At 42.0% G+C, this 26,109-nt stretch overlaps 1 protein-coding gene across 1 annotated transcript in view; it reads right to left on the bottom strand.

Annotated features, from left to right (window-relative positions):
- LOC115543897 (uncharacterized) overlaps positions 1-26,109 on the bottom strand; it is a 979,736-nt gene that overhangs the window by 344,022 nt on the left and 609,605 nt on the right. The gene's annotated exons all lie outside the window — the stretch shown is intronic.

Below are 26,109 nucleotides of genomic sequence, written 5' to 3'. Positions count from 1 at the left end.
CAGTAGACATATTGCAGAAAGTTAACAACTCTCTCCAGAGAGTTGTTAAGTCAGGCAGTTTCCCAAAAGCTTTGAAAACTGCAGTTATTAAACCCCTTTTAAAAAAGCGGAGCCTAGATGCCTCTATTATTAACAACTACAGACCAATATCAAATCTACCCTTCATAAGTAAAGTCATTGAGAAAGTTGTCCTCCAGCAACTTAATCACTTCCTGGCATCAACTGGTTGCTATGAAACCTTCCAATCAAAAAAAAACCTTTTTATTCATAAAGGCATTTCCTACTTTTTAAAAATTGTATACTAGCACTCTGAGATTCTGCTAGAATGAAGAGTGCTCAACAAATAAAATGAATTATTATTATTATTATTAATCAGGATTTCGATGCTCCCACTAGGGCAAATCATGCAAAATAACAATATTGACCATCATTGCTATGCTGATGACACGCAAATCTATGTATCGCTATCACCAAATGACTATCGGCCCATAGATCTGCAGTGCCAGTGCATTGAGCAAGTGAAGGAATGGATGTGCCGAAATTTCCTTAAACTAAATGAGGACAAAACAAAGATAATTGTATTTGGTTCTAAAACGGAAAGGCTTAAAGTAACCCAACACCTTCACTCTCTGTCCCTGAAAACCTCAATCAAAGCCAGAAATCTAGGGGTTATCATGGATTCAGATTTACATTTTGACAGTCACATCAAATCAGTTACAAAATCGGCATATTATCACCTTAAAAATGTAGCAAGACTTAGAGGGCTCATGTCCACCGAAGACTTACAAAAACGTGTACATGTCTTTATCACTAGTAAGCTTGATTACTGCAATGGTCTCCGTACAGGTCTCCCAAAACAAACTCTGAGGAAGCTTCAGCTTGTTCAGAATGCTGCTGCTAGAGTTCTAACAAAGACCAAAAAATTTGATCATATTACACCAATTCTGAAATCGTTACATTGGCTTCCTGTAGGTCAGAGAATTTATTTTAAAATCATGTTGCTTACCTATAAATCCCTACATGGTTTAGGCCCAAAATATTTAACTGATATGCTTCCACTACATCAGCCTTTTAGACCACTAAGAAGCTCTGAGACCAATCTCTTAATTATCCCCAGAGTAAACACAAAACATGGGAAAGCAGGATTTAGTTACTACGCAACAAATAGCTGGAATAAACTCCCAGAGGATTTAAGACTTGCCCCAACTCTGAGCACCTTTAAAACAAGACTGAAGACTTTTATGTTTGTTATAGCTTTCTGCTAAATCTTAAATACATTGCATTTTCTAAAAAGCTTTTTTAACTTTGCCTTTATTTTCTATTTTAATACTAGAATGCCTTTTTAACTTTCTATTTTTTGTACATGTTTTTCTTTTACTTACCTATTATTTAATTTAATTGTATGACAATGTTTATATGTGAAGCACTTTGAGTCTGACTTGTGTATGAAAAGTGCTATATAAATAAAGTTGCCTTGCCTTGCCTTGCCTTGCCTTGCCTTGCCTTGCCTTGCCTAGGTAAAATCAAACCATTGGGATGTTAGATTGAAAACCTCCAAAGCAATGTATTAAAAATTGAAAGAACAGTCCTATGTGTAGTTTCTTTTTTGGGGATTTTCAAAATGAGGTACCAAGCTAGAATGGATTGTCAACCCACTGTTTCCCAACCCTCTCCGATTTTTACTATGAGTAGTAGTATTGCATGCATACAGTACTCACATCATCGCCACAGTAAGCCTATAGAGGCTGCAACCATTTGCTTCTCAAAAGATTGTAGTGTTTTAGAATGAACGACCACTAGAGAGACAAGACAGGTGCCGCTACTATGCTAGCTACTAGGTAGTAACACCAGACCAGCATTAATCAATCAAAATTAAGCTATCGACTGGCTGCTTTTCACAAACCTGAGCTGATCGAAGAGTTCTCGTCATCAGGGGTTGCGGGAGATGATGCCACACTCTCCACCGCTTGTTCTTGCTCTGCCCTTTTCTTCCCAAAGAATTTTCTTACATCCTTCTCTTATCAACGATTTTTATAACTGTTCCTGAGAAGACCTCTGAGAAGTGGCGGGCGCCAGGGTGTTGCCATAGCAACACCAGACTTTGTTTAGCGACACCAAGTTGGCTAGATTTATATATGTATTTCTATATATTTTTTATTAATAAGAATGAAAGAAATTGTGTAATGAAAGAATAAAACAATGATTCATGCATTTTTGTTTGAATAACATCTTGCTCCCGCGGCCAGTGCCAGCGCCGGCATTGCAAGGAGAAGGATATTACGTAAATTAGCAGGAGGCGGGATAAGTGCGGCCGCTGTCACTCGGGTTTGTTTTGGTTTGACGCAGACAGCATGGAGGCAGAACAGACCGCAGAAGTCAACGCGATCGTCTTCCATGTTGCTGCAACGATGCAGCATATATTCAAAAGAGCAGCCAGTACTTACGTGTATGAAAGCAGCTATTATTATATATATACATACGTTTTTGTTTTTTTGTTTTTTGTTTTTTTACGGCAGAGATCCAGGGCTGATCCCAAAAGATCCGGGGCTATAGCCCCGAATGCCCAGGTCTAACGACGCGCCTGCTTACAAGAGACAAAGTATTCTATGTCTCCATCCACATCTTTGTAGTTATTGTAACATTTGTAACATAATTCTACACATTTGTAAACTGTAGAAGGCATGAGAAAGATGCATCAGTAAACCAGACACCAGTAAAGTAAAGTATTCAATGCAATGAGAGAGAACGAGAGAAAAGTAAGGAATTAAAAGACGCTGATCGAAAGATGGCAAGAACAATCAAATGGATTCTGAAGATTAAAGGGTTGTCATGGAAACTAGGAATGACTTAAAAAGTACACGATAACATTGTGCTTCTAGATTTGACCTGAAGGTCTCTCTTTCCCTAATCCTTATTGCACTAGTTTTTGTTCCTCTCCTTTCGTTCTTTTTTATTTTTCTCTCTCTATTTTTCTTGCTTCTACCTCAGTCCTAAACAAGATAACGATTCAGCACATTTCAAAGATGTGCAAAGATGTTAGTAGATAGAATACATGTATTCTAAATTAACCTTTTATTTAAATAATAAGAACCGTAGCCTAGAAGTAGTATAGTGTAGTCGAGAAGTCTCTTGTCCAGCTGTTTTTATCACATTTTATATTTTTGTTTTCCTGATTTCCTCAATATCCTTCTCAATTTTAATGTTTCAACATGAATGACTTTAGTGCTGACAGTTTTTATTATGACATCAGTCTATCTTGTTTGTTCGAGAAACCTGGCGGCCGCAGCAAAGGTGTTGTAGCATACTTTCTTTTCCACAAATATAACAGAAATCCCATCTGGACAGGCATATATTCATCCCTTTTTTTCTCTCTCTCCCTTTCTCTCTGTCTATCGCTTTCTTTTCCTCTCTCTCTCCTTAATTGTCTCAGTCGGTCTCCGTCTCTCTTTCTCATTTGCTCTCTCTCTCTGCCTCCGTCTCTATCCTCTCTCCCTCTCTTTTTGTTCTCAGTCTGTCCAGGTCCCTCTCTCTCGTTAGCCATCTCAGTGTTTCTCTCTCTCTTTCTCGCACTCTCATTGGCTCTTTATCCCTCTGTTTTTCTCCTTTTCTCTCTTTTCGCTCTTCGCCTTTTTCTCATTTTCTTCAGAATTGATTTAGACGCTCAATGCAGCACTGGATATAGATATGAACATTAAATGTCACCTCTCAGTGCTTGTGACTGGAATAAAAAAAATGGGGCATGCTGATTGGCTGATGGTTCTGATGGGGTATGAATGCAGACAATTTTCCATCAGATTTCTCTATGTTATCGACCCAGGCATGATAACTCCATGTTGTTTTTATACGCAGTGGAAAGAATAGGCAACCTAGGCAGCCCTTAGAACAGGGATGGGCAACATTCATGATAAAGAGGGCCACATTTTTCATCATAACCATCGGAGGGCCACATGACTGCACACTTCAACTAAACGTGAGCTGAGAGAAGCTACACAATTTTGAATTTGGTAGATATGATTTCCTGTATTCTGGTGCATTTTGGGGATGGCCACTACCTAAAAAATCATCCAGAATCATAACCTATGTACGGTATGTTAATTGAACCAATATACATTCATTTCATGTTTTCCATGCTCAAACAGCCACATGAATGGTCAGTATTTTTATCAGTGCAAAGGGCTCACATACATCAGCATTCAATGAAGTCAAAAAACTGAAAAACAGTGGCCCAACATTAAGTGCAACAACTCAATGAACTCAAACCCAACAAGCAGTTATAGTAGTTGTAGTGGCGACTTAAGTGGATATCTTTAATGACTGATATCGCTTCTAAGCAAACTAGACGCATGGGCTTGCCTTCGAATTGTATGAATTCTTCTCATCTTTCTTGACCGAGTTTTCTGTAACTCGATCAATTATTATTATTCTTTTTTTTTTATTTCTTTTTTTTTATTATGTGCGGGCCTGACTGAGTGAGGATGCGGGCCGCACTGAGTGAGGATGCGGGCCGAATGCGGCCCGCGGGCCGCCAGTTGCCCATCCCTGACTTAGAATATTACATCCTAAAATAGTATTTTGTTCTTTTTGTGAATAATATTATCATGGGATTTCGCTCTATTATCTGATAACTAATGGGAGTTTTTATTTGTGAAAGCCACAAAAACAGTATTCATTGTACATTGGAGTAAAAAATAATTACAATACTATGCAACTTTACCGTTGCAGCCCCCAATATATTTATATTCATATAAATGTATTATAAGTATAATATTTCTGATGTTACGTTTCAGGGCTATAAGTGTGGTTGCTGCAAGGTCGCTTTGTTTCAGCTTTGAATGAGCAGATGTTGTCAGGTTGGAAAGACAACCAGACTCTCTTTAGTCATAGAAAATTAAGAACATTCTGCATGTGTTCATGGAGAGACTCATTTATTATTTGTGAGTTTAATTCTCATCATTCTGTACTGCACTTGAAGATCAGGGGTTTTCCCTAAATAGTTGTTCAGGGAAGATTTATATCTGATCGCATTTGATATCTTATATTATTTATTTATAATCAATATTTATTCATTACAACCATTTTGAAGGGTCAAGCTTTCATATGTTGGATTTGATCTCAGTCCCAAGGGTAGCTTGTACTTAGAAAAATGAGCATGTTCAGCTTGTTCACCATCACACCAGAGGTGAGGAAGGTGTTCATGAATTTAAATTGACGCTATGATTTTAAATTTAGAGGATTTTTCATTCTGCTTCAACATGAACTGAACCCACATTTTCGGCCACTAAGAAGCCAATTAAACAAAATAAAAAAGGGTTAATTTTCAAAAAAATTGTACGATGAAAATGGGGCGGACTATTAAAGCTTTGGCAGATTTCCAGTATTGGAGGAATTGGAGGAAATAACATGTGTTTAATGTTTGATATTTAATAATTGTAAAATTAAATCACTTCCCACCTCCCTTTAATGATTACACCTACCTCGTACACCTATGCATAAAGCAGCATTCACATTAACTTTTACCTATTTATCATACAATTATATTAAATTATTTATTATAATATGTTTCCTCAATCGTCATATCAAATCCTATTTGCAGTTGTAATGATTACACTTTACTGCCACGCTACCGTCATAACTATATCATTTGGAGACTTCTATGACATATTTTTAACATTGTTCCCTGCTACCTATATTGCATAGTGGTGTAACATTGCTATGAGTCTGACGATTGTAAGTCTTGTAAGTCTTCATTGCATGTGGTTTGTTAACATAGTATTAAGCTACTTAGCTACTCTGATCAACAATACACACTTAGCCTGCTGAAAGATTATGTAATGAAAGAGTGTTCCACATTTCCAGTGAATTGGTTCACAGAGGACGTTTTCAGAATTGTTAAGTGCTAATTACAGTTAACAGGTTCTCTTTCAGGGATCGTGCAAAGATAGAGAACTTTAAGACTGGTGACCTGCTAGAATGCAAGGTATTTTGCATTGGATCCTCTCAACTTCTCTTAAACTCTGGTGTCACTATTTTAACAGCAAGTAGCTTTGTTCGGGTCTCTTGCGCTGTTGCTATTATTACCAGTATTGTATACATTATCTTACTCAACTTATCGTTCATGATATGCATGTGTCCCCCCATAAATATACATTAGCATGGACTGTATTACGCGTTACGTGTTTAGTTTGCGTGTGTTTATACAGATGGGTGCACACACATGCCAAGCATCACCCCTGCAATCATTCATTATTTTAAACATTCACTTGCGGTAAAACTATGTTTTCTCACAATTAAATACTCAACAATCCTAAAAGTTATGGGCTTGAACACGATGTCTGTGTTAAAAAAATATGTGTGTGCTGTACGGTGTTTGCAGATGCATTGAATTAAAAGTAAAACTTATTACCGCTGTATCAGCTGTTCTTCCCCAAATAATTTAACCAACGTTACCATTTACCCTAAAACAAGATTTTGTTTTGGAAGGCTGGGATATACTTTGCTCAAGTTTATTATTGATATTATTATTATTTTAACATATGGCATAGCCTACTACAGTGTTCAATCATGCAGCCCGTATTTCCTTAATCCACATACTATTTCTATGTAGATTCACATATATGAACAATCTTTGACATCATATTTCAATAAGGCAAATTGTTTTCATGTTAGCTTATTGTGGCGAGCAGCGCGGGAAGGACGAGACTGGAGCCCAGATTAAGCGGACATGCAACTCTCGAAAAAAGCCAAAGCCCCCACCTTAGGGGTCAGATGTCCCGACGACCCCAACACCCAACGCATAGTCCTGAGTGCTCAGGGGGCCAGTACTGCCGCCTTGGCCCCTGCCAGTGGCGGCCCCTTTGCGGCGCAGCCATCCAACCTGGTGGGGACGCCCATCTCCAACCCTCCGCAGAAGCCCTGCGGGTGTGGTCGGGGACGACCTCCATCAGGTTCTGTTCAGGCACCCCATCCTCCGTCATCCTCTGACATGACGTCTGGCCCGTCGACAGCCACGCCGGCGGCTTGGACGAGGATAGGTAGCACGCTGCCCCGTCCACCCGCAGTCCTCGACCAGCGCAAGCTGCCGACACTGCTGCGGCTGAAGGTCAGCACTGTTGTGCAGCCACAGCGCATGGGCAGCTTCAGCCTTCTTGGTGGTGGAAAGGGTGGGCGTCCGGACCCGGTCCTTCCGCTGGCTGGGCTGGACCCCCACGTTCTTTGTGGATGCACCACAGCGACGGCAGCAGAGCTCCACGTCAGTCTGTTCCGCCTGGTCCAGAGCTGCATCGGGGGTCTGGGGCCTGGTGAGGCGGACATGCTGCCCCAGACCCTCCGGCACCAGTCCCCGCAGGAAGGCGGGGAGCGCCAGGTCCTCCCGTGCAGCCGCGGGGACTTCCGGGTAGCCGCGCCTGGTCAACAGCGAGACATCAGCAGCGTAGACCCCCAGGCTCTCCTCCTTGCAGCGGTGAGACGCCAGCAACTCCCGGCTCTGGTCCCTGAGGACCCGCTCACCGAATCGCCTCTCCAGTGCTTTGGTCAGAGCCTGAAGGTCTCGCCGGTCCGCTTGGTCCAGGTCGAGCAGCACCCGTGCTGCTGTCCCTTCCAATGCCAGAGCATGGTGGACGACCGCCTCCTCGGCCCCCAGCTGTTGTGGCACTCTGCAAGCCGGAACTGGACAAGGTATGGCTCCAGTGTCGTTGCCCGGGAGAACTTCGGCACTGTCCTTGCCATCAGGGGGCCAAAACAATATCTCCGCCGGAAGGGACCTAGGAGGGCGCCAGAGGTCCAACCCCCCCCCCCCCAGGATCCCTTGCGGCACCCTGAACACCACGGTTGCCACATAATGTTACAGTTCCGACCTGCCTAGGAACGTCAAAATAGGAACACCAACTGCTCTATCCGCTAGGGCATTTAGACGAGGTATGCGCCGATGTATCATTTGCGCCGGAACACGCCTCTGCTTTTCGCCGACACACCTTTCAGGACGCAAGTGTAGTGGCGCGCCTTTGCTGCGGGGGGGGAATTCAACGATACATGCGTCGGTGTAGAAAGTAAATTGTGCAGGTGCAAGATAGGGCCCTGTGTCTCTGTCTCTTTCTCTCCCAACAGCGCAATAGAGAAACTACGAAGAGAACAGAACTATGTGACAGATGCTATGTGGCCTTCAACCTCCCCCAAAACTCATTACAACTACACTATCTTCAGTGTCTGGCAGGAATTAAGTTAGTTATGATTGTGTTTGTTAGACTTTTTTCTGACAGATTTAGGGTGGAGGGAAATGTTAAAACTATGCTTGTTAAGACCTGTGTTAGGGTCTGTGTCTTGCAATAAATAAAATGTAAAATATGCTAAATGCACTAGTAGTCTGTTGTTGTTCTCGTGGTTGTCGTTTTCTTCTGCTTCGCCGGGTACACTAGGCGGTCGCTTTGCTTACACCCACGACAACATGTTGGCGATCCAGGATACCGGTTTAGATCAACTGGTTTGTTCCATGGACTAAGGAGGAAGGACCAGGAAGTCATAGTAACCAAGTTGGATTTGAACACCACGCAGCAGCGGCAGTGAAGAGGAGAGATGCAAAGAGGATATGCAAGCCACAACTCCCCACCTTTGTTATTGGCAATGTGAGATAGATGGACAATAACAAGGACAAGCTGGCAGCCCTAGTGTTGAATGACAGTGATATTTTGAGAGTAGTGTCATGTTGTGAACTGAAACGTAGCTGAATGGATGTATTTCTGATTTCTCCATTACCATTGACAGCTTTCTGATTATGGAATGCCATTTAATGCCAGTTAATATTGTGGCGATCAAGGGCGTGCTTGCGGTGCTCCGGGTGCGGCAAAGGATCCTGGGAGGTTTCGGACCAACCCTAGGACCTGTAGCACCCTCGTGGGTCCTTTGACATTATGTGGGGAATTAGTAAACAATGTATTGGGGACGAAACCTTGATGAACTCATCATCGTGGTGGGTCAGGCCGTGTGGTGTTTGAGTTATGTGTGTAAAAGGGGGCTCACTCTTATTAGACCTGCACGACGGGGGGCGAAGTGGCCCATAAGTCAGCTTGCATGCGACTTACTGAAGCACCCGTGCGACTTACTGAAGCATGGAAGCCAGTGATAAATGACTCCCATGTCAACTCCCGGGCTCCGTACCCCCGTGTGCCGTACGCTTCTGGCCATGGCTCTGTCTGAGAAATTAGCGTAGGGCAGGGGGCGTGTTAAGCCCAAACGCTCTTTAGTAAAGCGCGTGTGCAATTTACTAAAGGGTGCGTTTGACATACCATAGCGCGATTTAAGCTTGCGATTTACTAAAGGCTGGTTTGTACTGGTCCGTAAAGTGCTGTACGTAGACACGGAGAGCCCTCTTTGTCGTCTGAGACCCTGTCGGAGACCCTCTCCTTCGTTCTACGTTCGCATCCAATATTTTTTAACTATCCGTCAATGCAACGGATACGGCACCCTATTCTATTTTAAATTTTATTTTCGGTTTGACGGCCTAGGCTTTCGGACATCCCAACGTAAAACTTTGAATGCTCGAGGGGTCTCCGTAGTTACAGAGTCGGATTACGGTTTACGTGTCGGACTTAGACTTTTTAGCTTAGCAGACGTAGAACATGTATACATACGCCAAAAACAAAAAAGCAAAGAGATTTTTTTTAAAAAGCATGATATCGCCCCTTTAACAGATGAGTAGGATGGTGGGAAAGACCATATGTTCTTTGGATGTTACCATGTTAATTTTATGTTGCCTAAATGATGATATTATGAATCATAAAGACTGCGTCTGACGTGTCTGGCACTTCCACAACAAGTACAGACTTGTAGTCGGGGAAATCTTGGCCATGGTTTAGAAGAATTGGGGGAAAGGAACTTTGGCCTTGAATCTCTGATTCCATGAACCGCGACATTGAGGAGAAAGGGATTTTACTCCGGAAGCGGAGCTGCCGGACTGCCGCCGAGCTCCCAGCGCCGGATTATTATTGGCAATGTGAGATAGATGGACAATAACAAGGACAAGCTGGCAGCCCTAGTGCTGAATGACAGTGATATTTTGAGTGCAGTGTCATGTTGTGAACTGAGACGTTGCTGAATGGATGTATTTCTGATTTCTCCATTACCATTGACAGCTTTCTGATTATGGAATGCTATTTAATGCCAGTTAATATTGTGGCGATCAAGGGCGTGCTTGCGGTGCTCCGGGCGCGGCAAAGGATCCTGGGAGGGTTCGGACCAACCCTAGGACCTGTAGCACCCTCATGGGTCCTTTGACATTATGTGGGGAATTAGTAAACAATGTATTGGGGACGAAACCTTGATGAACTCATCATCGTGGTGGGTCAGGCCGTGTGGTGTTTGAGTTATGTGTGTAAAAGGGGGCTCACTCTTATTAGACCTGCATGACGGGGGGCGAAGTGGCCCATAAGTCAGCTTGCATGCGACTTACTGAAGCACCCGTGCGACTTACTGAAGCATGCAAGCCAGTGATAAATGACTCCCATGTCAACTCCCGGGCTCCGTACCCCCGTGCGCCGTACGCTTCTGGCCATGGCTCTGTCTGAGAAATTAGCGTAGGGCAGGGGGCGTGTTAAGCCCAAACGCTCTTTAGTAAAGCGCGTGTCCAATTTACTAAAGGGTGCGTTTGACGTACCATAGCGCGATTTAAGCTTGCGATTTACTAAAGGCTGGTTTATACTAGTCCGTAAAGTGCTGTACGTAGACAAGGAGAGCCCTCTTTGTGCTTCATTTGTAGAGCGTGGTCAGAGTGTTCATATTAAGAAAAGATCTGAATAACATTCATATTTTGCCTTTATGTTTACACTTTTTCTGGTTAAGACCTTCAAGTCTCTGTTTAATAATGCACTATTTATGTAACAGGTACATGAATGAATGAATAATTTATTCAAGAATTAAAATTCCAAAAGACAATACAAATACAAGGTCAACATAGATTCAAATAAATACAATCATTGATTCCAGTGTTTCCACATCCCAGAGGAGTACCTTTTATCACTCTGTTTAGTATCAGTGAGTGCAATGATTAATTTGTTTTCTGACTCTAGAAGTCAACAGGTACATTTGTACATAAAATTCCTCAACACAGCATGGAATGTTGGGACATTACCAGTCACAAACAAAGAGCTTACACTTATATATTGACCACTTTATTAAACAAATTCACCTGAATACATACAGTATCAAAATTGTTCACTGGGGAGAGGAATAAGACTGCATCGGCTGTAGATAATTAAAACACACGCACACAAGCGAGAAAATATCAAATTAATCACTTGATATTTTTTTGATTGCCTTTGACTCATCTAACAGGATTTGTCCACGTTTGATTCTGTGTTCCAGATGATACATTTTGATTGGAAACAGCACACATATTGGCAACCTTCAGGATTCCACTCGCCAACAGAAACAGAACAGAATACAACTGGAACAGATACCGGTCTGCACTCGCTATAGATATATTATAGTCTAGGTTATTGATGTTGAGCTGACATGACCTGCCAGAGATGAATGCATACTGCAATCACAGCTAAACACTCCCCCCCCCACACATACACACACACACACATCTGTATCTAGATGTACAAGCTGAGCTCCGTGGCATCGCTTGACCTTCTGCCATGACCACAAGACCCTGAAATGACATCAGGCCCAGAAAGTGTGAGGCTGAAACTGAACCACATACGTCTACCAGTGCTGTGTGTGTGTGTGTGTGTGTGTGTGTGTGTGTGTGTGTGTGTGTGTGTGTGTGTGTGTGTGTGTGTGTGTGTGTTTGTGTTTGTGCCTGCGTGTGTGTCTGACGGCTGATTGAGGTAAGAGTTGGGATTAGGGTTAGAGTAGATTTATTTAAAGGAAATAATGAATTTCATTGAATACATAACATACATTTGGATGCATAAGAATAATATCTGAAACACATCTCCTACATTGAGATAAAGTCAAAATTACATCCATACATCCATCCATATTGGACTATTATCTTTATTCTGAATATTGTCAGTGACTCCAGCGTGCCCTTGGAGTCACTTTTTGGTGACTATCACTGAATGATACCGACCTCTGCTCTGAATCAAAAGTCACAGACAGAGAGACCCAGTGTGTTTCCTGACGACTTCACAATGCTGCAGTCGTGTTCCTTCTTCTCGCTGGCTTCAGAAACCACCCCTACCTCATGTTGTCTGTGAAACTTGGTGAAACTTTCAAACGTGGCCAAGTCTTAAGACATAATCTCTGTGCACACACAAGTAAAGTGAAGAGTAAAGTACATCTAGGCCCGTGGTAGTGCCATGTTGTCGACGTATCCTGCCGCTGTTGAATTGTGTGTGTTTGTGAGCACACAAATAGATACACGCATAGAACATTCACAGAGACACAGAGGCCTATGCACTAATCTGCATGGACAGAATTTTGCACCTAGACAAGTCAAGCTCCCTTTAAACAAAATTCTGCCCCCTCGGGATACATGCACGTAGAGAAGAAGGCACGCACACACACCCACACAGACACACAATCACAGATGTACGCTGCTCTGTGCTATCTGCTGGGCTTGTTAGCGAAAGTATATGGGAGGCTTATGTCGGCTCATCAAACAAGTGACCTATTCATCGTGTGTGTGTGTGTGTGTGTGTGTGTGTGTGTGTGTGTGTGTGTGTGTGTGTGTGTGTGTGTGTGTGTGTGTGTGTGTGTGTGTGTGTGTGTTTGTGTGTTACAGACACTGATTCTGTCTTTGGACTGACCCAATTTAATCTCCAAGACCAATTCAGTGCCTTTGTGTGACGTTGGAAAAGAAGATTTCTGATTTCATTGACAAATAAATGACAACACAACCTGTCAAATCCACAAACAGGGGAAACACAAACTGGACAATTGTTATTGTACTCAAAGAAAATGACACGAGATAATGGAAGCATTTAAATGCTATTATATGTTGTTTTAAAAATAAAAATACACGTCATTTAATCTAAATGACGTGTATTTTTCATTTGTTTGCCCTTGTTTTAAATTGTTTCAAATTTGTAAAGTGTCCTTGAGTGACCTGAAAGGCGCTGTTAAATAAAATGTATTTTCTATTATTATTCATTCGTGATCTGGGACACGTAATTTCAATTTTTTCGTGCCAAAAGCACAAATTTCAAACTCATTCGAAAAAGAAGAGATGAAGCAGATACCTTTTTTCCGTTGCGGTTTGCCTACAGAGCAGCGCACCTGCATTAAATATATCTGTGAATTGTCACAATTTCCCAGAATCAAAGGTGAAAGTAGAAACGGGTTGCCAAAAGTTGTCATATTGTTAGAAATGTGTGCTTTTGGCACGAAAAAATTTAAATTACGTGTCCCAGATCACGAATGAATAGATTAAATGACGTGACTGTGTCATGTATTTCCGTGAGACTGGGTTGTACACTAATGTTTGCATACTTATTTTGCATTTGCATAGTTTAGCGTACAAAGTGGTGGGAACGTATTCTTTAAAGGAGAAATATTATTGTGTTTTCCCAACAAGTAAACATAGTATTTGAGTTCCAGAAAACATGTTTATGAAGCTGTTTGCTGGCAATAGCAATAGCAAAAAAATCTCGCCCACCTCTATTCCCCTCTGTTTCACTCCCTTCAGAATGCGCTGTTCCTGGTATCTGTAGCTTTAATGATCATTGGCCAATGCTGCCCATTGACCAATGAACTGTCAGACTGAACCACAGCATGGAGGAGAAGGGATTGTTAGGAGCTCTATATCTATATTATATAATATAATATAATAATAACAATATTATATATGGGTATTTCGATAATATTATATGTGCGACCAAAAGCTATGTGCTATTGATGATATTATGAATCATAAAGACTGCGTCTGACGTGTCTGGCACTTCCACAACAAGTACAGACTTGTAATCGGGCAAATCTCGGCCATGGTTTAGAAGAATTGGGGGAAAGGAACTTTGGCCTTGAATCTCTGATTCCATGAACCGCGACATTGAGGAGAAAGGGATTTTACTCTGGGAGCGGAGCTGCCGGACTGCCACCGAGCTCCCAGCGCCGGAGCTGCCGGACTGCCGCCGCCAAAGCTCCGGCGGCGGCAGTCCGGCCGTCAGATTAGTGCATAAGCTCTTTGTTTGTGAATAGTAATGTCGCCACCTTCCATGCTGTGTTGAGGAATTTTAGGCACAAATTTATGTGTTGACTTCTAGAGTCACAAAACAAATTATTACTTGCACTCACTGAAACTTAACAGAGGGATACAATCTCTTTCTCCTCCATGTCTCCTCCTCCTGACTGCCGCCAAAGTTTCAGGTACTCCCGAACCTAAGCATCTGCCGAGTTCCCCCCGCCGCTGGATCTGCTCGTCCGCTGGTCCACAAAATCTTAGGTATGCTCTGATTGGAGGGCAGTGGGGAAGTGGGAGGTAATATTCACCTGCGCCGAAACTCACTCGCTCGTTTGGTAACTGTAGGCAGGGTACTTTCAGAAACGCATATCTCACTCAAAAAATCATGCACAGACTTTTTTTCAAAGTTTGTATGCGTGTGGGAGCACCAGAGACCCAAAACAACACCCCAAATCCCAGGAAAAGTGTTGTTTCATAATATGTCCCCTTTAATACAGTTTCTATCAATGGCCCCTTATCTGACACTGTTCGGTGGGTTTCCTCAAGAACAAGATCTAATGCTGAGGTCTGAAGATCTCACAACATGTACACTTTACAAGAGAAAAGCAATACAATTCAAATTTTGGTTTTCTTTAGTGACAAGGTACACATAACTGATAGCAGTGATGAGGAAATACCCAACATCTATAACACCGTTATAATTCAATCCTGCATTCCAGTTTAAATGCAATATTTATCTGTCTTAATTAAAGCCAACGTGAAAGGAAAATTACAATCTTTACCGTGTTAACATTTCCCATATGTTTGGTTTTATGACCATTCATATACCACATGGAAATACAACATCTTACAAAAACATGGTGCACTCAGAGAGTAATTTACTGTGTCATTAAGAGAATTAATTTACATACAAAAGATCTTTGACTTTTGAGTGATGGGAGAATTCCAGGAAGATATCCACATGTGCATTTAAGTATCAGATGTTTTTTTCACTAACCCTGTACAAAATAAAACTGTTTGAAGCAATGCATTTCACGCACATATGAATACGTAATATTATATATAGTAAAAAGGGAACCCCCGGTGTACCCCAACTGATCCTCAGCCTACCGTGTGATTACTGGTCAGAGGGATAGCATGCAGCAGAATGAGACCCAATCACACCACCCGCACAGCTGCACATTGATTGCAACCACCTTCAGTTGTTTGTGTGTGTGCGTGTGCGTGTGTGTGTGCGTGTGTGTGTGTGACTTCAAAGTGAGGTTATTTTTTTGTGACTGCCCCTTTTATTCTGGACATAGCCTGGAAGTTTCACACTGTGGTCAGGCAGCAGGAAGGACCCGGGAACGACTCCCAAATGGTGTCTGCTTCTCTCTGCCTAGCCTAGTTCCTCCAACCACAAAAAGCATGTCTGAAAATATTTTCCTAGTGATCCAGGCATCATCAAGCTATGGCTTGATGATGCCTGGAGCCTCCAGCCCTGGTCGTGAAGCGACAGGATAGGAGCACTTTGCGATTGGTCCAGCTGAGCCCGAGCTGGGGATTCAGTATCATACAAGTCTTTGTGGACCTTTCTTAATCGGGCCAAAAGTCAAAGTCAAAATTCAAAGTTAGCTTTATTGTCAATTAAAACGAATGCACACGACAAATATAAGAACTGAAGTCCTGTTCTCCTGGGGGCGGAGGGGAGGGGAGAAAATTAAGCTTTCTGACAGCCTGGTGGATACGCTGCCTTCAAACTTTGCAGGTAATCACGGTTGTTATATGTGGCCATACATTTTCTGTATGATAGGGGAGAGCCGGGTCGATTGAAACACTTTTCAGTTAAACGTCTTTTTCAAAGATGACGTTACGTATACAAATAATTTCAACATGTGATCAACAACTCACATGTGTCTTATCTTAGTTTCAAGTGTAATTTAATACATATGTTGGATGATTGAGCTGTTTTTTAACTTTGAAAGTAAGTTGACATCTGTTTCAAACGCCCCGCCTAGTCGGGACGTTTGAAACACACATGCGGGACGAATGAAACAGCATATTTTAAAAATAAACTATTGAACTTACTCTTGTTTTTATGTAATATACCGGACAACATAGTATTGTACTCGTCATTGCTAAAATTTCACATAATTCCGCATAATATAAATAGGTTAAAATATATTTTTGGCCCGTGCGTAATTGTGCGTAATTGTCAAGATGCACATTTCGATTAAAACTCACCTTTCTTCTTTTGGACGACTAAATTTGCATTAAATCTACTTATTTCCCTATCCAAAGTCATGTTTAGGGATACACAGTTGAACACCCTTTTATTTATTTAAACAAAAACGACCACGTCAACCGGATAACATGACTCCTGTTGCGTTTGAAACAAGTGTTTCAATCGTCCCGACAGCGACTACTGACACTTAAACCTTTTTTACCTCTGAACTTCAAAACTCTGACATCGCACACTTTAACACAGGTTTAAGTACTAATTCATCTGTTGTATAGTCATATTATCATGGCATGAGACAAAAAACACAACTATTTATTACAAAAAAACTACCGCAGGAAGGATTTTAGTTAGCGGTCTCGAAAACAGGTTTGGGGGATAACATCTGAACGGTGGGACGTCATTACACGAAATTTCGTGGGGTTGGTCAGTCTTGCGTGCTGAACGTAGTGACGAAATTTGACGTGAAAGCCTTGCGTGGTTCTCGAGGAAATCGCTGTGTTTCAATCGTCCCGTGTTTCAATCGACCCGGCACTCCCCTACTGTGTAATCAGCCAGAATACGTAAAACCTGAGGTCTTGTCCAAAAATCTGGCTTTATGTATGTCTGATATTCAGTAAAATGTTAGGGTCCTCTGATGTATTCTCAGTCCCCAACACAATTTGATGGCTGATAGAGTATCTGACAAAGAACAACGATCTATTGTAACCCAGTTGAAATTCGGGTTCTGGTTGTTCATTAAAATAAACAACATTAGATAAGAGTTTATTATTTTTCATAATGTTTTGTTGACGTTTGTGTAATGGTTGCAAACTTTGTAAATGTTATTTGATGTGTTGTAAATGTTGTATATATCCTTTGCTTAATTTAACTTTGACATGGCCATCAAACCAGGAGGGGGCGCGATGAGGTGTTTACGGGTGAATGTGGAGAAGGCAGGAAAGTGGAGGAAAGGGAAGACGTGCTGGGGCCTAATTTTCTTTTTTGCATAGGAAATTTGGTATCCCATAATCCTTTAGAGCGGCAATATTTAAAGCAACATGCCACCGTCGAAGTTTACCGACTCTACGCGAAGACGCATGAGAGACTTTGTGGACGCATTTGACGTATTATTTTACATTGAAAAGTCATTTTTTGTATAAAACTAAGAACCCTGTTTTGGCCGCAAAACAGTTACATTGTTTGGAGTCTTTATGTTTTGTTATTTCCTGGAAAGTCAACCGGAGTTATTGCTTAATAAATGAATCAACGCAAAGTTAAATACTCTCCGTGCGTGCTTCCCAAGAAATGTGTGTCGGACTATCCCTGCCTCAGGAACAAATAGAGCGAACAAAGGGTTTGCCACTTCATAGTCAGAAAACTGCGAGTCTGACAAACTCTTGGAGAGGACAAAGGAAAGGAAGACAGGCGGGCGGGCACAGCTCGTTTGGATACCCGTGAGTAAACAAACCCATGGATGAGCCGTGCTGCACAATAAAGTGCTTGTGAATATGGATGTGCGGATGAGATCTGCGTTTACAGCCCCGTTCTATGAACTGTCTGTTTGAAATTAATTATGATGCGACCGCTAAACAAAGTGACAAAAAGGAAAGTGGACTCAGATGCTCTGCGTTAACGCGCATCCCGCGGACGCGGTGGAAAGGCGAACAGAGCAAAATAAATATATAAATGTAGATCTGGAGGCAAAATCTGCTGCATTAAAGGAAAGGGTTACATTCATTGCAGTTGCAGGAAACTATCATCAAATCAAAAATGGATCAAAAATGAAGTGGAACTGGATGCAGAAATTGCAGTAGGCCTACTCCAAAACCCAAATGTAATAGTCTTAGGGTGATGCTGTGAATGAATATTTTGAGGAAACAAGCAAACAGGAAATGGAACAAACATTTAAAAACAAATCTGTTTTGGAATTCATTCAATTGGGTGCCGTGCCTAAAATTCCACTACAGAGAACGGTTGGTTACATTCTTAATAGCTCTCAAGTGGCAACAAGGGCTCCAAACCCACACTTGGGAAACCCTGTAACCAGCCATATCACTCATGAAAACATCAGCACAATAGTAAAAAGTCCAAGGGATATCACTGAGCTCATGATAATGCAACAAAATCTGTCTCTATTGCCTAAAAGAGAAGTGCCAGTGTTTAAAGGTGATCCACTTCATACCAACCTTTCATGCATGCAATCAAGTAGCCTACTTAAAGGGGTAGTTCGGAATTTTGGACATAGGGCCTGATTCTGAAGTGAGCATTGGTATTCTTTATCACTGGAGACAGTTTTCAACACATTTCATTCAGTCCTTCTAGTTGCAGAGTTCGCTCGTGCTAGGCTAGCGCACGTCAACGGGCAATGCTAGCCTGCTATTAAAAACAGTGTTACCCACTCCACAGTACACCCGAGGTAAATCAATTACAACGACAGACTATAAATTTAAATGTCTGTTTATAGAATAATGTTAAAAATAAAACCAACCTTGCATTGCATTGCATTTTGAGGGAATTGTTGGGTCACAGCAGCAGTGTTATATTCCTGGTAGTAGGCTACGGCAGCGGCGGACTGATACCTAGGTTACCGGCTCTAGTTTGTTTACCTGCCGCTGTCATTGCTACAAACGCAGAGTACAGTGAACGAATTAATTCTATTAGCGTATTCAATTAACAAGATATGGCCACGTTTGGAGGACTTAGCGATGCATCTGCTTTTGAAGACGATTATGACGAATTTGTTGTATCCAACTTACCGTACATGTACGAGCCGGTGTTTTGATGTTCAAGCCAGCAGCAACAAGCCACAGTTGAGTCCTTTCTGGATCTTGCACTGGAAATTGGTGGAAACTTTGTGGTGCCCATCTGTAGCGTATATTTCTACAATTTCTAAAAGCACACTGAACCACCATGTTGCTTAGTCGTTCAATTGCGCTTCTGTCCCACGCTTCTCTGTTTACGTTCTTCTGTCGTGATTCGGTTACAAAACTAACCGGCACATAGTATAATTCCGCTTCTGCTGAGAAAGTAGTCCCTCGATGATTCATGCGATGCAAGGTTAGTTTTATTTCTAACATTATTCTATCAACACAGACATTTAAATCTATAGTCTGGCGTTATAATTGATTTACCTCGGGTGTACTGTGGAGTGGGTAAGACTGTTTTTAATAGCAGGCTAGCATTGCCCATTGCCGTGCGCTAGCCTAGCACGAGCGAACTCTGCAACTAGAAGGACTGAATGAAATGTGTTAAACTGTCTCCAGTGATAAAGAATACCAATGCTCACTTCAGAATCAGGCCCCATGTCCAAAATTCCGAACTACCCCTTTAATAGAGGACAAGACAAGTAGTTCCCAGGATAGGCTCTACTTTCTTGAACATTTTACAGCAGGTCAGGCCAGAGACCTTGTTCGTAGCTGTATGCACATGGACGCAAGAAGAGGATATCCAGAAGCAATGCAACTACCAGAAAAACATTTTGGTGATGAGATGAAGATGCAAATGCTTATCTGAATAAAGCGCTAAGCTGGCAGCTATTAAAGCGGATGATGGGAATGCACTTCAGGCATATTCTTTATACTTGAGGGAATGCCACAACGCCATGCAAGACTTTGAGTACATGGATGAACTGGATGTGACAGCCACATTAAAGCTCATTGTATCCAAGCTTCCCTACAATCTAGTAGTCTACTAGTCAAGAGCATATGAGGAATTTCAGAAAAGAAAGATTTGGGCTAAATTCAGACATCTTGTTGAATTTATTGAAAATTAGTCCAACATCTTATTGCACCCAGCATTTGGAGACATTAAAGACCCAACTCCTGCTCAAAGAATATCCCCAAACAACAGGAGCACTGAAATAAGGACACTTAAAAGCAGAAGTACATTTGTGACAGCTGTGGCAGCACCTGGAGAACAAGACAACATACAGTATGCATTTAAAGGGCAACAACACACAAACTTTAATGCTTCTACTTCAGCCGTCTTTTGTTTCTGGGAAGACAAGCATACACTACTGGACTGCTTCAAATTTAAATCACAGCCACACAACGCAAAGCTGGAATGTTTGAAAATAATGAGCAAAGACTGCAAGGCAAAACTAGACTGCCAAACATGTCAGCGGAAACATCCAACCCTGCTACATATTGAAACAAGATCCTCAGATAAGCAACCCCTGCAAAACCCCAAAAAAGCGATGGAACCCTGGCAGATAATTAACAGCCAAAGTAATGGACCATACGCAGTGAAGACACTTCTCGAATGGATGGTGAATGGGCCCATCAAGTCTTCATCTGCAATGGATAAACATATAGTATCAATGACAGTCAATCACATTTCAATGGATAATCTGAAAGACCTGCTACTCAGGCAGTACAACCAAGAGTTCCCGGAAAAGGAATCTGAGGAGAAGAAAGAGATGTCATGCGAGGACAGGAGATTTATGGAGCTGGCCCAAAGTGTTTAAAAGTGGACATTACATCATGCCCAATAATTACAATGTGGCACTGCAGCGGACATTACCTATGCAGAAGATTACAAGGTCTTCATGAAAATTGTGCTGCAGAAAGGCTCCTCAGAGAAGGTACCCCAAGAGCAAGTCCAAAGAAATGAGAGCCAAGTTTGGTATATTCCTCATCATGGGGTCAACCATAAAAGAAAAAAGAAGCTGAGGGTAGTATTCGACTGTTCCTCAACCTACAAAGTTACATTTCTGAATTCAGAACTACTTCTGGGCGTTCTGCTCCGGTTCCGTCAGGAGAAGATTGCAGTAATGGCCGACATTGAGGCGATGTACTACCAAGTACAAGTACAGAAAGATCACCAGGACTTCCTCAGGTGGTGGCCTGAGGGAGACATCAGCAAACCACTGGAAGTGTACCGGATGAAGGTGCACATGCGGTGCATTTCTTCGGCGCAGTATCTTCACCCAGTATTGCTAACTTTGCCTTGAAACAAACTGGAAGAGACCACTCAGATCATTTCAGTAATGAAGTATTCGATGCCATCAAGAACAGCTTTTATGTCGATGGCTGTCTCAAGTCTGTGGCCTCAACTAGTCAAGCAATCAAGCTAACAAAGGACCTTATGGAAGCATGTGCCCAAGGAGGGTTTACACTTACCAAATGGGTAAGCAACAGCCAAGAGGTACTCACAACAGTGCCTGAAAGTCACAGAGCCAAGGTAGTGGCACAGCTAGTAATGCATCCAATATTGTGTCCAATAATGCGGTCAGAAAACTGTTGGCTCTCTGCCTTCCAAACCTGAACCACAGTAATATTATGCTGCGTTCGAGTATTCTCTGCGAACCGACTTGGATCTCGGATCTGACGCCAGGCCCACACTTCAGGCGTTTTATTATTTCGCTCGGTCGTTGGAGGAAAACATGGACGCCACCCGGAAAGCTGTTGTCGCGGTAGCAATGGCAGAGGACCAGGCGCTCCAAAATAAGTAGGCTATAGGCCAGGCATCTCCAAACGGCAGACCGCGGTCCGGGTCCGGACCAAGTGACGGTCCTATCCGGACCCATGACCAATTTAAAATAATAATAAAAAAAATAATAATAATTAAAAAAAAATAAAAATCATTTCTCACTGAAATACAAATTGAAAGGCAGAATAGTCTGTAGTACAGCATAAAAACAGCAAAAAGCAATGATCTGCACAGAGCGAAGATCATGCACTCACCGAACTCCGCCCCCCTCCCTCCGTCTGTCACGGCCTGTGCGTAATAGCGTCACTCAAAAAATAGCCAATCAAATTTTTTGTTTACCGGAAGAGCGATTTGGAATGAGAAAATGGCTTGCTCGAAAAAAGGAAAGTTGACCCCGAAAACATACTTTTTAAAGATGAATGGACTGACCCAGGCGTTTTTAAAGTGTGAGAGAGTGAGCCCCCCCTCAGAGAAAAAATGTCAGCTGAGCCCCCCCCCCCCCCCCCCCCCTACTTTCTTCTGTGACCGCAGTTCATTTAGCTTCCTATCAAAAAACTCCCGGGGCTTGGTCACCAGACTTGGGTGCTTGGTCTCAATACGACGCCGGAGTCGCCATGGTCTCATACCGTCATTAGCTAGCACCTCTTTGCAAACCATACACTGTGGCAGTGGAGCATCTTCAGATCCAGTCCATGAAATTCCCAAGTTTAAATTCATGGTCATACTTTCGTTTTTTTGCTTGCCCCAGACTCCAGTTAGCCAGCAATATTATTTTCTAGGGCTGTCCCCGACTCTGAATTTTCTGAGTCGAATCAGATCTGTCTTTTCAGTCCGGAGATTCGACTATTCGGCGGGGTTTGTTTACCGGCGTTGCTATGGCGACCTAAATTATTATGAGCAACTGAAAACGATGCCGGTTTGAAACTAAAACTGTGATTCTGAAAAAAGTATAAATGCTATCAAAATTCCGTTTAGATAGTATTGAAGATACAAGTGTGTAGATTTGTTTAATGGTTTGAACGATGGTAAACGGTTGAAAAAGGAATGAGTTACGTTGTCTAGAAGTAGGTGTATCAGAATGGGCAGACGTCTTCAATGAAAACAGCTGAAAACGAAGCGGTATGAAACTAAAACTGTGATTCTGAAGATATTTTAAATGATATCGAAATTCTGTTTGGATATTATTGAAGATAGAAGTGTGTAGATTTGTTAAATGGTTTGCACGAAGATAAACGGTTGAAAATTGATTTAGTTGTTACTTCTACAGTTGAAGTACGACTGATGATTTGAATCATCGACTTTCAGTTTCTTTTTCGGGTTTATTTTTTTCTCACGTCGCGTCCCACCTGAAGAACTCTGGCGCTGACCAATACTTGTTCATTGTTGTGTCTTTTATGTGTTGAAACCGTGGCGCTGATAAATATTAAGCGGCATTACGAATCCAAACACAGATCCTTCGAGGAAAAGTATCCCTAGAAGTCAGAAGTAAGAGCGTGGAAAATATCCGAGCTGAGAGCTCAGTATGAGAGGTCTACACGTGTCTTCACGCACTCATTTACAGGCCAGCAATGTGCAAATGAATGCTCACTTAAGATTGCATGGATTTTGGGGCAACATAAAAAAACTTTCAGTGACACGACTGTTGTGAAGGAGTGCTTGAACGCCGCTGCCGAGACGTTACTTGAAGGTAAACAAAGGGATTAATTGTGTGAAAAAATAAAGCAAATCCCAATGTGAGCTGCAACGACAACCAGAAAATCCGAAATGTTATCAGATGACGCACTGTCACAGATTCATGCGGCTGTTCAGAGTGCCCCATCCTTAGCCATTGATCAGATGTAACGGATAATGCCCAGCTTTTGGTTGTTTCATCAAGACAAGAAAGAGATCTGTGAGGACCTGTTGGGTCTAACACCACTTGAGACACTGTTTTGCTTACTTGAAGTGAAGGCCTAATGCTCTTTTTGTTTTTATTTGAAATGTAGGTCTGGTGTACCTGTTTTGCTTCCTTGAAATGTAGGCCTAATGCACTTTGTGTTTATTTGAAGTGTCGGCCTACTGTTCCTGTTCTGCTTACTTCACATGTAGGCCTTATGCACTTTTTATGTTCGTTTGAATTGCAGGCCTAATATACCTGTTTTGTTTACTTGAAATGTTAATATGCGTTACTTTGTCTTACTAGTTTTTCATGGTCAAAAGTAAGCTATTTGGAAATTGAAAATAAATACATCTGAAATTATAAGGTAATATGCCTGGTTGATTGTATTTGACAAAAGAAGGCTATTAGGACGTGGTAGGTTCGGACCTTTCTTGGAAGGAATTTTTAGTAACTGGACCTTGTTCAAATTTAATTGAAGACCCCTGCTATAGGCCATAGTCAAGTCAAGTCAAGTTTATTTATGTAGCACATTTAAAACAACAGTAGTTGACCAAAGTGCTGTACACAATTACGATATATTTGTGTACATAGGCAGAGATACGGACGCAGTAAGGTATTGCAGTAATACGAGTGATTGAAATTGCCATTTAAACCATCAAAGTGGTCCAAGCACAATGAAAACAGTTCATACTTCAAGTCACAATGGGCGCAGCCATCGTGAATTCTGTCTCGGAATTTTCCTCGGTCACCACTGAGTTCAACCGAGATGGCGAGTTCGCCGTCCGAGGAAAAGGGGCGTGTTTGTGTGTGTCGCTAGGCAACGTCCTCGGACCTCCGAGACGGATGGATATTAAAACGCAGCCTGCCCTATATGAGGGCCTTGTTACATATTTTAAGAACACAAGCTGTATTTCCCTCACTTAACCACTAGGGGGTAGGACCAAACATATAAGCCGTAAATACTATACATAGCCACCAGGGGAGCAAGACCTTACTGAAGGCTGCAATAAATACTTTAGCCACAGAAGGCAGCACCACAGACCAGGCGAGGAAGCCGAGGGTTACGTCACACCGGCTCTACCCACCACTTCCGGGCCGCGCTGTTCAGACCATAACAACTTACAGATCGAGCATGTCTTCAGAATCTTCTCGGCAGCCATTAGACATACAAGGGTTAATGTTTTTGATCAGCTAGGAGACGCTCGCACGTGCTTAGACACATCTTCAATCTCTCTTTGCTTCAGAGTATCAGTTTACCATACCGAAAATACTTTATACTAAATAAAGTCTCTTAAAAGCTATTCCTTTGGATTCGACCACTTTCCTTGAAGAACTACGTAATAGCCTCCAATAGGCTCCAGGTAGAGCGTGACACACCTATATCCCCAGGTGACACAAAGGACTAATCGACACATCCTCACAAAAAGCATAAATGTACATATGAATGAAAATTAGCTGAATATTTCATACACTTTATAATTCATTGCTCATACTTTTAGCCTTGGACTCAAAATATATGTACTTAAAAATATTCAAAACAAAAGACCTCTAAATGGCTCCAACATTTAGAGGGTAAAGCAGAAGAATAGAAGAGAAGAAAATACAATGATAATAATGGATACCAATTCAAGAAATATATTATTTGAATCCAAATGAAATTTTTTATTGCTGGTTATTAAGCACACAATATACACCGTAAGAAAATAAAATCCCGACTTCACATTTAAGAAAGACTAAATCAATTATCGCAGGTGACTTTAATTTTGCCGGCATCTGATGTGCAGCGCACAGAAGGGAAATATGTAATCTCCAAATGTCCGGTGGCGCTTCGGTGGTGTTCGGAAGCGTTCGGTGGTGTTCTACGTATAGCTGGAGAACACACTACATTAAAGTGGAAATGAAGCACTGAGAACTGTGTCAATTTTTTGTTTGTTTTTTCATTTTTGGAAACACATGGATTTTCATCAATACTGAAATTCAAGTAGTTTCACCGTAAAATGACATGTTTATAACGACTTTCGGCTCTAGGGCGCAGCCATGTTTTAAAAACGCAGGCGCTACGTCATCAGAATGGTTGGCTCTTTAAAATAAACATGTCGGATATTGGAAGAAGAACAGGGGGGTCCTTTTGTATTGCCCCTGGCTGTTCAAACGAATTTTATCGGTTAAAGGAGAGCGGTAGAATAGTTCATTTCCATGTAATTCCCGTCAAGAAGCCTGAAGTGCTCCGAAGATGGTTAGCTGCATTGAAACGCCTCAGCCCCCCAATGGGACCAGGGCAGAGAGTATGTAGCGACCACTTTATAGAGGCTGATTACATCGAAGAGGGAGCTTTTTCTGAAGATGGGAGATTTGTTCGCCGTCCCACCAATCGCCTGAAGCCAGATGCTGTGCCAACTATTTTTAATTTTAGTGGATATAGTGCTGGAGACACGGACATACCCGTCAGATCGGACCCGGGCGCTGCTCTTATGCGCAGCGAAA

Source organism: Gadus morhua, chromosome 5 (assembly GCF_902167405.1).
Source record: "Gadus morhua chromosome 5, gadMor3.0, whole genome shotgun sequence".
NCBI lineage: Eukaryota > Metazoa > Chordata > Actinopteri > Gadiformes > Gadidae > Gadus > Gadus morhua.
The sequence above is the reverse complement of the archived record's forward strand: the minus strand, read 5'-3'. Positions and strand labels throughout refer to the sequence as shown.